At 45.2% G+C, this 13,179-nt stretch overlaps 1 protein-coding gene across 1 annotated transcript in view; it reads left to right on the top strand.

The window, feature by feature from the left end:
* Positions 1 to 1,938: 1,938 nt before the first annotated feature.
* Positions 1,939 to 13,179, top strand: part of MAPK4 (mitogen-activated protein kinase 4) — a 174,552-nt gene continuing 163,311 nt past the window's right edge. Inside the window, exon 1 of the mRNA XM_058438338.1 lies at positions 1,939 to 2,095. The gene's annotated coding sequence lies outside the window, so the exon portion shown is untranslated. The remainder of the gene's footprint in view (positions 2,096 to 13,179) is intronic.

Genomic DNA, 13,179 nt, shown 5'->3' with positions numbered 1-13,179 from the left:
ATAATTTGTTTCCTGATAGCAGCAAGGAGAACAGAACATCACTTCACCTGACAGTGGAGAGCCCCAGACAGATACTCACTTCCTGTTCATTCCCCTGCCATTGTTCGGTAATGGGCAATGATATTAAACATGCATATTTCACAGTCTCTTGTCCCACGATTTGGAGGATGGCCATTCACTATGCATGAACCACTCACTCATGCTCATCACACAGAGAAAATTACATTTTCCCAGTTGCCAAATGGAAGAGATAAATTATCTCAGGTGGACAAGCACATTGCTCTCAAGAGCAGCTTCCAGACCTAAGACAAAGAGATTTAAAAAAAAAAAACAAAAAACACGCTGGAGGGGAACTCTGAGCTTTCCAGGTATTGGTGGGGGTCAGTCTCTTCATTCGGACTCGCCAGATCCTCACTTTGCAGTTAGCGGGCTTAAAGTGGCGGGACATTTGCCCTTCTGTTTCTTTTGGATTAAATGAGCAGCCTTGGGGCCTCTTATTCTTCCTTCATAGAAGAGATGTTATAAAAATGAATAAATCAACACAAAACATTTCATATTTATGCCTACTTGCTGAATTGATACTACTTGTAATGAAAATCAAGGAAGCAAAATGTTAAAATGTTCTCTTTGGGGAAGACACATTGGAATGTCTTACCACAGATGTACACACACTTGCTTGTTACACACTCCTTCCCTATCCCTAACTATTCTCTGAGGTTAATGAAGGTCCTGACAACTGCAGTCTCTAACTTAGCATATAATCCCAAACCTACTACCTGCACACATAGGAGTCGTAGCGCAACTATGTACTAATGGCAGCCAACACTCATTACCCTTCATACCACCATCACTGTGCAAACCCTTAGTGCATTTTCCAATATGATCCCACAATCCTTCATTTTTATGTTTTGCCCACGCTAAAATTCGACAGCGAATTCTTGCAACAATTATTAAGCGCCTGGAATTGTATTAGGCTCTGGGGGTAGAGGCGGGGGACGAAGCGGGAATAACCGCAGTACACAGCAGACCCTATGAAAGTGCCAAAACGCCGGTCTCACTCGGAAGGCTTTGGGAGAGGGGAGAGGAGAGGGCTCATGGGCAGCTAAAGCCACCAGTGACCTCATTATACAATATTTAGGTTATCAGACTTTTCTATGCCTAGAAAAGCAGCGCCTCAACCATTCCAACGGGACGCACCGCGTTCAGTGACGCCCCTCATCGGTGCCCACAGCTTTGGGCTAGCTGAAGGCACCACAGAGGCACCAGTTATTACCAGTGTTAGGGTCCAGTGGCTTCTCCTGTCCCTTTCCTCTGGATCCCAAAGTATTGGTTCCCTTTTGTTAGTTTTATTCCGGTCATGCCAATGAGCACAGATTCACAGCCCAGGCGGCCCGCTCGGAATCCCAGGCCGGCTGGGGACCGGTGCACTTGGGCTCCGTGCCCCCTCGACCCTCTGCCCGGTGCCCCTTCCCGCGCGCGCGGGTCTCCCCGGTTCCAGAGTCCACCAGTCCCAGCCGGCTCCTTCTCCCCACCCACCCTCCCACCGGGCCCCTGGCGGCTGCAGCAGCGCGGGGCTGGCGGGGCGGCGACCGGGCTCAGGCAGATCCCCGCTTCCCGCCTTCCCGGCGCCCCCTCCCTCCCGGACGGAGCCCGAGGATCCCCCACCCCCGGCGGGCGTGAGGACGGGCTTCTGAGTGACTAGAGCTCGACCGCGTGTGCCCCGGGAAGGCCAGGCTACCCGGGACGGGGCTCGGCTCCCCAGGTGAGCTCGTCTCCGCGGGGCTGGATCCGGGAAGGCCCCGGGACCGCGCGGCCGAGCGGCCTGGAGGCTGCGGGAGGGCAGAGCGGGGCGCGCGGGAGGCAGCCGCCCCCGGGCGCCCAGGGCCCGGCTCCCCAGCGCCACCGCCGCAGCAGGTGGGGGCCCAGCGGGCGGGAGCCGGAGCCCGAGCCGGAGCAGTGAGCCGGACTGTCGGGGCGTCCGCGGGAGCTCGCCGTGCGCCGGGGCTGGGACCGGCCTGGCGGAGCGCGCCGGCGCCGCGGCCGCAGACAAAGGGCGGCTCGCGCCCGGGCCGCCACGCTCTCGGGCTCTGCCTGGGTAAGTGGCTCCCCTCCGCTGGCTTTCTCCTCCCGCCGCCTGCGCCTCTCGGAGTTCGGCGGGCTCCGGAGAAACGGGTAAGAGATGAGACTTCCCCGCCCGCACTGCCTCCCCACCTCACCCTAACAATAAGCCCCCCAGGCCAAGCCACTGCCAAACTAGCGAGTTTCCGAGCGGCAGGGGTCTCCCGCGGGACCCGCCCGGCTGCTCTGGGTGACCTCGCCCGCAGACCGCGCGCCGTTGCTGTCCTGGACCCGTTTGGGATGGGAGGTTGCCGCTGGGCTCCCCGCGGTGTGTTTAGGGGAGGAGGACGCAGGGGCCGGGCGCCGCGAGGGGACCCCACCACCGGGGACAGTCCGGAGCGCTTGGGGTCGCCGAGGGGCTGTTCACACTGCGAGTTCAGATTCGGATAGCGGTTGCGGGGTCTGCCCCAGTCCCCGATTATCCTCCCCTCCAGCCTCTCCCTTCCTCGTTCAAAGGTTAATACAGCGCCCTCTCCCCTCGCCACCCGACCGAGGCGCCCACACTGCCGGTCGGTAGCCCCTGGGAGAGGGGGAGTGGGGGGACCCCTCCGCTTTCGCCGCTCGGCGACCCAGAGCCCCAGCCTGCCGGAGAGGGCAGCGGCTCGGGTTTGACATCCCAGCTGGGTCACGGGCCGGCTCCCCCAGCCTCCTCCCGGGTTGCTGTCTATCAGGAAAGCAATCGGAAGTCCGGCCAGCTTTTGCTTTTGTTCTGCCCGCTACTCTACGGAATCGTAGGTGAAGCCGGGGTGGGCGGATGCCCCGGGAGGGGGCTGCGGCGGGAGTTCCAGGTGCGGCCCCGCAATGACCATTGGAGGCGGCGGCTGTTTCCCGCCCCTGGGTGGGGAATGGATTCCGATCGCTAATCGATAACCTGGAGCCAGCAGTGGGTCAGCAGCGTCCCGACAGAGCGCAGCGGCCGCGTACTGTCACGCGCCTCTCCAGCACTCTCGAAAGCACTACCTCGAGACGTGCATTTCCATTCACGGATCTGTGCCTGGGGGTTGATTCATGTCACCCCTGCCTGGGTTGAGGAGTGTCCGCAACTGCTCAATAGCCATTTACTGGGAGGTTACTGTGTGCAAGGCAGCTATCTTAAATAACCTTACTGTAAAATATACTTACTGAGCACCTACTATGTGAAAAGCAGGTATACTACAGACTTTTCAATTGAATAGATATGTATTGAGCACCTACCCCGTGCAAAGGTGAAGCGTCATGACGTTCTCAATGTAACAGGTATTTATTGAGTACCTACTATGTTCAAGGTAGCTATGCTATGACCTTATTGTAATATATATTTACTGAGCACCTACTAAGTACTAAAGATTTTTTTGCTGAAGGGTTGCCAGTGTACTTTTGGGATATAGATAGAAACAAGGGAGAGAAAATATAATATCTTCTGACCCTTGAGTCTTCAACTCCTTTAGTGACCTGCATTTTAACCTTTCCAAACCGCTTGTGTGGTGTATGAAGGGCTGGTCTTCTACACTTGAGGGTACACTTCTATGCTTGAGGGTTTGTCAGACAGGAGCAGGGCTGAATAGTAAAAAGGCTTGCTCTGGAACCTCTTTCCAATTCAGTTTCCTTGCATTAGAAAAGTCAATTTCTTTGCGTAAAGCACCATGAAGTTATCACAGGGAATCAAAGGGCAATAAGGCAAAGCCCTAATGCTCAAAGGGAGAGAGAATCCGTGCTGGAGACAGACAAAAAGACACCTCCTAAACAAGGAAGGAACCAATAAAGGAAGGGAGACGGAAGCATGAAGACAGGGCCAGCTCAACCTTCCAGACCCTCACTCCAAACTGATACCAGTGATGTTGGGGTGAGAGAGTCTAAGTCCTATCATTGCCCATGGCCCTAGGACTGGAATTAAATAGTTTTCCTGCTAAGAGATTTGATGAATCTGTTACTCTGATAATCTTAGGATCTTGAGATGCACTGGAATATCCAGATTGGCAAGAAAATCATATCCATTAGCAAATATTTGAGTATTTACAATGCAATATAGGCATTTATCAGGGAAATGTAGTCTAAGATGTCTTTGTCTTAAAGAACTCTGGTTCATGAGATAAACATGTAAAATGACAACTTGGGCAGCATATATGAAAAGCCAGGAGCAAATTCCTCCTGGAATTTAACATAAAAAACACTCTCATCACATGGAACTGTGGTTTTTCTCTTATCAGACATTGAGAACTCTCTACGTGCCTTGTATGTTTATCTTTTTGCCTTGGCCTCTAGAAATTCCTGCTAACGGCTTTATCCCAGCTTCTTGGTACAATGATTTTTTTCTCCGTTAATTATTTCTGAGACCTCTCTTTTAAATTCCTTATAAAAAACTATATTACAGTATTTTTGTTGTGAACTTGAAAGCCTCTCTGAAATCTTTTCTGTAAGTAAGCCCGTTATGAAAGATACATAGAAAATATGGTAAGTATTAGATGAATGTGCTTATAAGAAAAGGGGGAAAAAACTATCAGGAATTTACAGAGAAAACAAACGGGCTTTGCAAGATGAAATAGGATTCAGATGGGCAAAAACAACTAACAAAGACTTTCCTCCCAAATTGAGGGAAATAGCGTTGGCAAAGGTGTCAAGGAAAACAAACCATCTTTACTTTAGGTATTTGATAGATCTTCCTCTGGAATAGTTTCCATTCACTCAACACAACGAGTGCTGCTGGAACATTTCACTGTGTCAAGGACTATGCTAGATGTCAGGTGGGGGGCATCACCCAGAACCAATTGAGGTTCAGCATGATCCCACAGCTGGCAAGGACCTTTGTTCTCCTGTCCTGGCTGTGGGGTAGCACTACCCTGCGTCTCAGCCATTCTTTCAAGCATTCTTGGAGTTTTTTCACCTGAGCTGAACTTGACTGTAATCTTCTTCAAGGCCAAGAATGTGACTTTTTTTTTTTTCTCTGCGTCCCTCCCTCCTTGCAGGTTCAGGTAGAAAGAGTCGGTAGGGTAGGTGACACTTCTTTCAGTGACCTCTATTGCCCATTTCATCACTCCTTCCCGGCCTCATCAGGGCCTGCTATCCTCTCTTCCTCTCCATCATTTTCAGCTGTTCAGAGCCTTTCACTGTATGAAAACTGGTCTCAGGGGAAAACCAATCTGTCATCAGTCACTTTCTCTTGAATATGAATGTAGGTCACTGTGTTCTCTCTTCCAGGGGTCTTTGCACTTTAAGCCTCATTATGAAATGAAAGGCTCTGTTCACCATGAGACAATATCAGGCACAGACAAGTGGGTGTTGGAGGTAATTGGGGAGGCAAAGTGCCTTTCCTGGTGCTCCTGAAACCACCACCTCCTCATGTAGCCAGTCTTGGCAAGGGTCCTTGCCGTCCCATGATTCTTGAAAGTCTGGAGCCTTCATTGCTGTTTATCATGGTGCAGTGGTTGAAGTCAGACAGTGGCTCTCTGTGAGCCACCTGTCAGCTTGGCCCTGATACATTCCACTCCAAAGTTTAAAGCTTTATTGTTTGCAGGGAGAATCCTTGCTTCCTTACTTATATGTGCCCATTATTTTAAGGCAGCGATTCTCAACCTAGGCACTGTTGATGTTATATGGGCCAGATAATTTTTTGTTATGGGGAGCTGTCCTGTGCATTACAGGGTGCTTAACAGCATCCCTGGCCTCTACCCCCTAGATGCCAGGAACACTAAACACCAGCCTGCTCCCCTAGTTGTGACAACCCAAAATGTCTCCGGCCATTGCCAACTATCCCCTAGGAAACAAAATCACCGCTGCTTGAGAACCACTGTTCTAAGGGTTATTGGTTATTATGTATCATGCCATATAGGAGAGGCCTTATCTAATGTAATTCAATTCTCTTCAATAAAGAGGAACTAATACATGTGTAATTAACATGGCGGAACTTTTCATATAAGTAATTTCATAAATCCTTTTTTTTCAGACCTCATATCCTAATCTGGTTATTATATTAAGTTCATCTTTTGAAGCATAAAGCCTCAAATTCTTCTTTTTCTAGTGTGGCTGATTTACATACCACGACTGTGGGTAGCAGAACTGCCATTACCCACAAGATCATCCGAGGTTGCTGCTTGGGCAGTGCCTGGTAACCACCAGTGGGGGAGTAAAATGGCAGAGGAGGATTGAGTTCTAGTGGACTTGATGCTTATGTAATTTGATGGGCCCTCTTTAAGGAAAAGACAAAATGATAAGGGGAGCACATTGCTAGGGCTCCTCCCAGGCCTTGGAAGGGTCCTGTGAGGACAAGTGATGGGCTCTGAATTTAAGTTTCATTAGCTTCGTGGGAAAGCAGTCTTTGGGAAAGGTTTTGAGGAGTGACTGGACAGCTGTGTCTGCAAGAATAGGAAACTAGTCCTACCTATGACTGATAGGAGCTAAGAGAAAAATCTCAAAGTGTTGACTTAAATTGAGAGCACAGATCAAAACAGAATTGTTAAACCTAGGGTGACTTATACTTCTGTTAACATCTGCCCTCAAAAGTAAGAACTTCCATATTGTCAGCAACCCCAGGTCCACATCAGCAGCATCATAGGTGAAATGAGGGGCAGGGATCGTTCCGGTTTAGCAGGAGGCTCTGCGTTCCACTAATGGGTAGTAGTAACTTACTGCACCTTGTAAACGAGGTTGGTCAGTGCTGAAGTTATTGCCTCAGGAAATGAATGAAACTCTTTTTCAGGTCATTCTAATGATATTTGAAGAGTTTATAACAGGAGTACATTGATTCAAACTTTTCTTTTGCAATACCTGAGCCTGGGATGAGAAGTCCTTGCATTAAAACAGGCCAGGCAGGAAACACTTGCCCCCTCATTTTGGGGGGCAAGTAATTTAAGTACAGTCATGTGCTACATAATGGACATTTCAGTCAATGAAGGGCTGCATGTGGGACTGTGAAACTGTAAGATTATAATACTATATTTTTCCTGTACCTTTTCCATGTTTAGACATATTTAGGTGTACAGATACTCAGAATTGTGATACAGTTGCCTACAGTGTTCGGTACAGTAGCATGCTGTACAGAGTTGTAGTCTAGGATCAATAGGCCATACCTTATAGCCTAGGTATGTAGGCTATTCCATCTAGGTTTGTATAAGTATGCTCTGTGATGTTCCCATAACCAGGAAATTGACTAATGATGCATTTCTAAGATGGATCCCCATCATTAAGTGATGTATGACTGTATGAATTTAAGAACTTAAAATAATAAGGCTTTAAAAATGAAACTATAATTCAGACTTCTCATTAATCTTTTTCCTTAGTTTAGATCACCTTAGCTTCAGCGAGGAAGACAGTGTTCTAATTGTTGCTTTAGTGTAGAAATGTTAAATATAAATGCCTGGCCCTGCACAAGACTGATCTGGCAATGTATCAATGTCTAGATTTAACAAAAATTAAAAATAAGAAATAAGAAACACTCTACATGAAGATTTGCTGTAGGAGGGATTTCTTTTAAAGCATTGCTAGTCTTTCATTTGTATTTAAACAGATTTGATTTGTATAAAATTTTTCGAGTTGAGACCTGTTTGGAGATTTTAGGTCAAATGCGCACACAGTCACAGAAATTAGACCTGAAAGAGATTTTAGGGGTTTCTGGCCAGCCCTGCTTGCCCATTGAATAATTGGAGAAACTGAGGCTGAGAGTGGTTAGATGGCTTGCCAAGGTCACACAGAGATCAGCTGGGAGGCTGGCTCAAGGAACCAGGAGCTCACCCCATCCCCTTGACAGTGCTGCTGGGATACCGTTCTTCTGTCTTCCTGGTTGTAGAGTGTGTTGGTGTAGGGAGACTAGGCAGGAAAAGGTTTGATAACTTGTCTCATTTCCAGGGCACCTGATCCTCAGAGAACTACTCATTAATTTAAACTGATTACATCTATGCCAAAGGTGTGTGTAAACACAGGCAGTACTGAAACAATCACAGAAAAACTGAGACGGTTCAATTGGTGGAATGAGACTATTTTTTTTTTTTTTTTTTTTGAGACGGAGTCTCGCTCTGTCGCCCAGGCTGGAGTGCAGTGGCGCAATCTCGGCTCACTGCAAGCTCCGCCTCCCGGGTTCACGCCATTCTCCTGCCTCAGCCTCTCCGAGTAGCTGGGATTACAGGCGCCCGCCACCACGCTCGGCTAATTTTTTTTGTATTTTTTTGTATTTTTTAATTATACTTTAGGTTTTAGGGTACATGTGCACAATGTGCAGGTTTGTTACATATGTATCCATGTGCCATGTTGATTTCCTGCACCCATTAACTCGTCATTTAGCATTAGGTATATCTCCTAATGCTGTCCCTCCCCCCACCCCACAACAGTCCCCGGAATGTGATGTTCCCCTTCCTGTGTCCATGAGTTCTCATTGTTCAATTCCCACCTATGAGTGAGAACATGCGGTGTTTGGTTTTTTGTCCTTGCGATAGTTTACTGAGAATGATGTTTTCCAGTTTCATCCATGTCCCTACAAAGGACACGAACTCATCAATTTTTATGGCTGCATAGTATTCCATGGTGTATATGTGCCACATTTTCTTAATCCAGTCTATCGTTGTTGGACATTTGGGTTGGTTCCAACTCTTTGCTATTGTGAATAGTGCTGCAATAAACATACGTGTGCATGTGTCTTTATAGCAGCATGATTTATAATCCTTTGGGTATATACCCAGTAATGGGATGGCTGGGTCAAATGGTATTTCTAGTTCTAGATCCCTGAGGAATCGCCACACTGACTTCCACAATGGTTGAACTAGTTTACAGTCCCACCAACAGTGTAAAAGTGTTCCTATTTCTCCACATCCTCTCCAGCACCTGTTGTTTCCTGCTTTTTTAATGATGGCCATTCTAACTGGTGTGAGATGGTATCTCACTGTGGTTTTGATTTGCATTTCTCTGATGGCCAGTGATGATGAGCATTTCTTCATGTGTTTTTTGGCTGCATAAATGTCTTCTTTTGAGAAGTGTCTGTTCATGTCCTTTGCCCACTTTTTGATGGGGTTGTTTCTTTTTTTCTTGTAAATTTGTTTGAGTTCATTGTAGATTCTGGATATTAGCCCTTTGTCAGATGAGTAGGTTGCAAAAATTTTCTCCCATTCTGTAGGTTGCCTGTTCACTCTGATGGTAGTTTCTTTTGCTGTGCAGAAGCTCTTTAGTTTAATTAGATCCCATTTGTCAATTTTGGCTTTTGTTGCCATTGCTTTTGGTGTTTTAGACATGAAGTCCTTGCCCACGCCTATGTCCTGAATGGTATTGCCTAGGTTTTCTTGTAGGATTTTAATGGTTTTAGGTCTAACATTTAAGTCTTTAGTAGAGACAGGGTTTCACCGTGGTCTCGATCTCCTGACCTCGTGATCTGCCTGCCTGGGCCTCCCAAAGTGCTGGGATTACAAGCGTGAGCCACCGCGCCAGGCCGGAATGAGACTATTTTATAAAAACTTCCTTTATTGCTTTTTTGTATCATCTTTACAGTAAATAACTAGAATGAAAACATTTGTCTATTTAAAAAAGTAATATATATTCATTATGGAAGGTGGCAAGAAGAGTAAACAAATCCTACCTGTGATCCTGTGATACTTTAATCCCATTCATATTTTGCTATGTTTATTTTTAGTGGTTTTTTTCAGCCCATTTTCAAGCTCATTTGAACAATTGAGACCATATTGTACATATAATTTTGATTTTTCTTGCCTTTTTTATTAGAATAAACAATGTACATGTTATTGTGAACATAATTTTTGTGAACATAAATTCCTTGTGAACATAATTTTTTTTTGTCTTTCTACAATGTCAGAGTTTTATTGATGCTATTTTTTTTTTTTACTTTAAGTTCTGGGATACATGTGCAGGACGTACAGGTTACATAGGTATACACGTGCCATGGTGGTTTGCTGCACCCATCAACCTGTCATCTACATTAGGTATTTCTCCTAATGCTATCCCTCCCCTAACACCCACTCCCTGACAGACCCCAGTGTGTGATGTTCCTCTCCCTGTGTCCTTGTGTTCTCATTGCTGTGAACATAATTTTTAATGTCTGCATAATTCAATCCTTAGAAGCTTGTTAATTTACCACAACGTTTTGCTATTAGTGAACATTAAGTTTGGTCCTAATTTCTCCCTGCTGTGTCACTGCATGAGCAACTTTGTGTCTGTGCTTTTTCTACATTTTGGATTGTTTTCTTGGTATGCATTCCCAAAGAGTGAAATTACTGAGCCAAGGATATGTGTTCATTGTGTTCAATGGCTTTACCAAAATGATGTACCAGTTTACCTTATATTGACAGCATACTATAAATGATGAAATTTCACTACACCATTGATAACATACTTTTTTTGTAATTACTTATGTGACAAAGTAAAGGTGTCTTTATTGCTTTCATTCACATTTTGCTTACCAACACAGCTAAACATTTTTCTATAGAATTTTTTATAGGACTTTCTGTGTGTGTGTGTGTGTGTGTGTGTGTGTGTGTGTGTGGTGTTTTTTGTTGTTGTTTTGGTGAATTACCTATTTGAGTGTAGTGTTTTAAAAAAAAAAAATGACCTGTCATTTGTCAAAAGGAAAAACAATAACCTCTGGTCTTATAGGTATAGTGGCCATTTTATAAAGAATTCCGGCTGGGCGCAGTGGCTTACGCCTGTAATCCCAGCACTTTGGGAGGCCGGGTGGATCACGAGGTCAGGCGATCGAGACCATCCTGGCTAACATGGTGAAACCCCGTCTCTACTAAAAATACAAAAAATTAGCCGGGCGTGGTGGTGGGCGCCTGTATTCCCAGCTACTCGGGAGGCTGAGGCAGGAGAATGGCATGAACCCAGGAGGCAGAGCTTGCAGTGGGCAGATGGGGGCCCACCACTCCCCCCCGGGGGGGACAGAAAAACACTCCACCTCAAAAAAAAAAAAAAAAAAAAATTCCATTCAACCCGCATGTTCCATGATTCCAACATCTTCAGTTCCATGTTTCAGGCTAAACATTTTGTTCATAGTCATAGAGCTGCTTGTTAGTTCCTGAAGCAAGCTTAGATGGAGAGATAGAGTGCTTTATCCTCTTAGTGGAAGCCAAATTACATTGAGCATTTGCTAAGTGCTTCTCAGGCCTTAATTCTTATTCTTACAGCAGTCTCTGAAGTGGGTACTGTCACGTCTCTCCATTTATACATGAGGAGAGTGTTGCATAGAAAAGCAAAATAACATAACCACAGTCACATACACTTTTAATAACTGCTAACTACCTCTGGATCTTTGCTAACATGGCCTGCCTCAGTTATGTACTTGGTCTTGGAGGGAGTTACGGTTAGGAATATTAGCAACTTCATCTGAACTCTACTGCCTATTTCTGGGAGACTTTGTGGTGCAAGTTAATTTTACTATCTTAAATTTCCTCACTCTATCTTCTGTATCTCTTACCCTCCCCTGTGTTTTCCATCCTTTTCTTTTCATCTCTCCAAGATACATTATGAATAGTTTCTTCTGACTTGTCTTCCAAGTCACAATGTATCTCTTCAGCTGTATCTAATCTGTGGTTAAATCCATCATTTATTGCATTCTCAATTTTGATTACTGGATTTCCAATCTAGAATTCTAGTTATTTTTCAAATCTGCAATGTTACTTTTTATGGTTCTTGGTTCTTTATTGTAATTTTTATGTTGAGCTTTTAGCTGCATGAGCATAGTAAGCATAATTGTTTTACATTCTGTATCTGGTAATTTTTCTATCTGGAATTCCTAAGCATCTTTTTTTCCTGTCTTTTGTTTTTTCTGGTTCTCATGCTGGTTCATATTTATGTTGTCATGTCTCCTTGTGTGCCTCATTATTTTTAAATGTGTGCTGGATATTGTTTTGAAAAAATATATGTAAGAATACCATGTGTCATTCATTTTAAGATGTACAGTGTTTTTATATTTTAGTCTCTGAAATCAGTATGTGTTTTATGTCATAAAGTTTTACACTTCTAGTTGACAGCATTTTTTCTTTTTCACTGGTACATAAAATCATAGTGCTTCATATAATTAGTGATATTTAAAATTTCAGGACACTTGATAATTTGAGACTTTGGATAATCATAATAAAGATGACAAGAGTTCAAGAGAGAATTTTAATTAACTTCTTAAGGTTTTCTGGGGTACCAGCAATAGTGGGTCAATTTTGGGGCTTCAGATTTTCTAGATCACCCAGATGACATGAAGCCATACTAGTTTACTTTTTGTTCTCTCTTACTTCTAGGGTCTATCAGAGGGTGTCCAAGGGAGAGAATACAGCCGTGGGTTCTTAGTTTCTGTTTCTGGTTGGGCCAGTAAAGCCCCTTCCTCATCCCTGTTTTCCGCTTATCACTAAAGATAGAAATTAAAAACCATGGCTTCAGGCTGCTAAAAGCCTAAAACAAAACAGAACAACAACAACAACAACAACAACAAAATAAGGTGGGTTAGACAAGCTTGGAGCTCTTTGGGGTCCTACTCTAAATGTAAAGTGGTTTACCAGGCCTTAGGGAGGCCCTGGCCTCTTGATTCCTTGAGGCTGTCGATGTGCTGCTCAGCTTCCTAGCTTCCTGTTTTGGATTGACAAGCCCAGCCCCTCCAACTGGGTAAAAGTGGCCCCTAGTACTGAGGCCCACATGTCTAGATCTCTTTGTTTTCTCACATCTTAAACCTGAAATTCCTCCCCATCTTGTTAGCTTTTTGGTGCTTTTAGGAAGCTTTGTTGTTTGTTTGTTGTTAACGTCATCCAGCTTTCTTTGTTGTGTTCACTGGGAAAGTTGGCTCAAATTACGCAGTTTACTACTGCTGGCAGGAGGTGGGACCCAGTCAGATTATTTTAGAGACTGACAGGAGAGAAACACAAGTGACCAGCTGCTCTTTGCCTGACTGTGACTAGAGAACTTTATCTGCTCCCAACACAACACCCTGGTTGCGGCTGGAAAGCAGAAGTTGGGATGGATACATTTCCACTAACTGGACATAGCCACATGTAGATATATTTCCCTGCATAGATGAGACTAATTCCTCAGGCTGTTCCTAATAAGGCAGGTGATGTGGCTGAGAAGGCAGTCACAGGAGTGCTACCTGGAGCCCCATCTCAAACCTGC

This window comes from Hylobates moloch, unplaced genomic scaffold (genome assembly GCF_009828535.3).
Source record: "Hylobates moloch isolate HMO894 unplaced genomic scaffold, HMol_V3 SCAFFOLD_5, whole genome shotgun sequence".
NCBI lineage: Eukaryota > Metazoa > Chordata > Mammalia > Primates > Hylobatidae > Hylobates > Hylobates moloch.
This window is presented reverse-complemented; position numbering and strand designations above follow the sequence as displayed.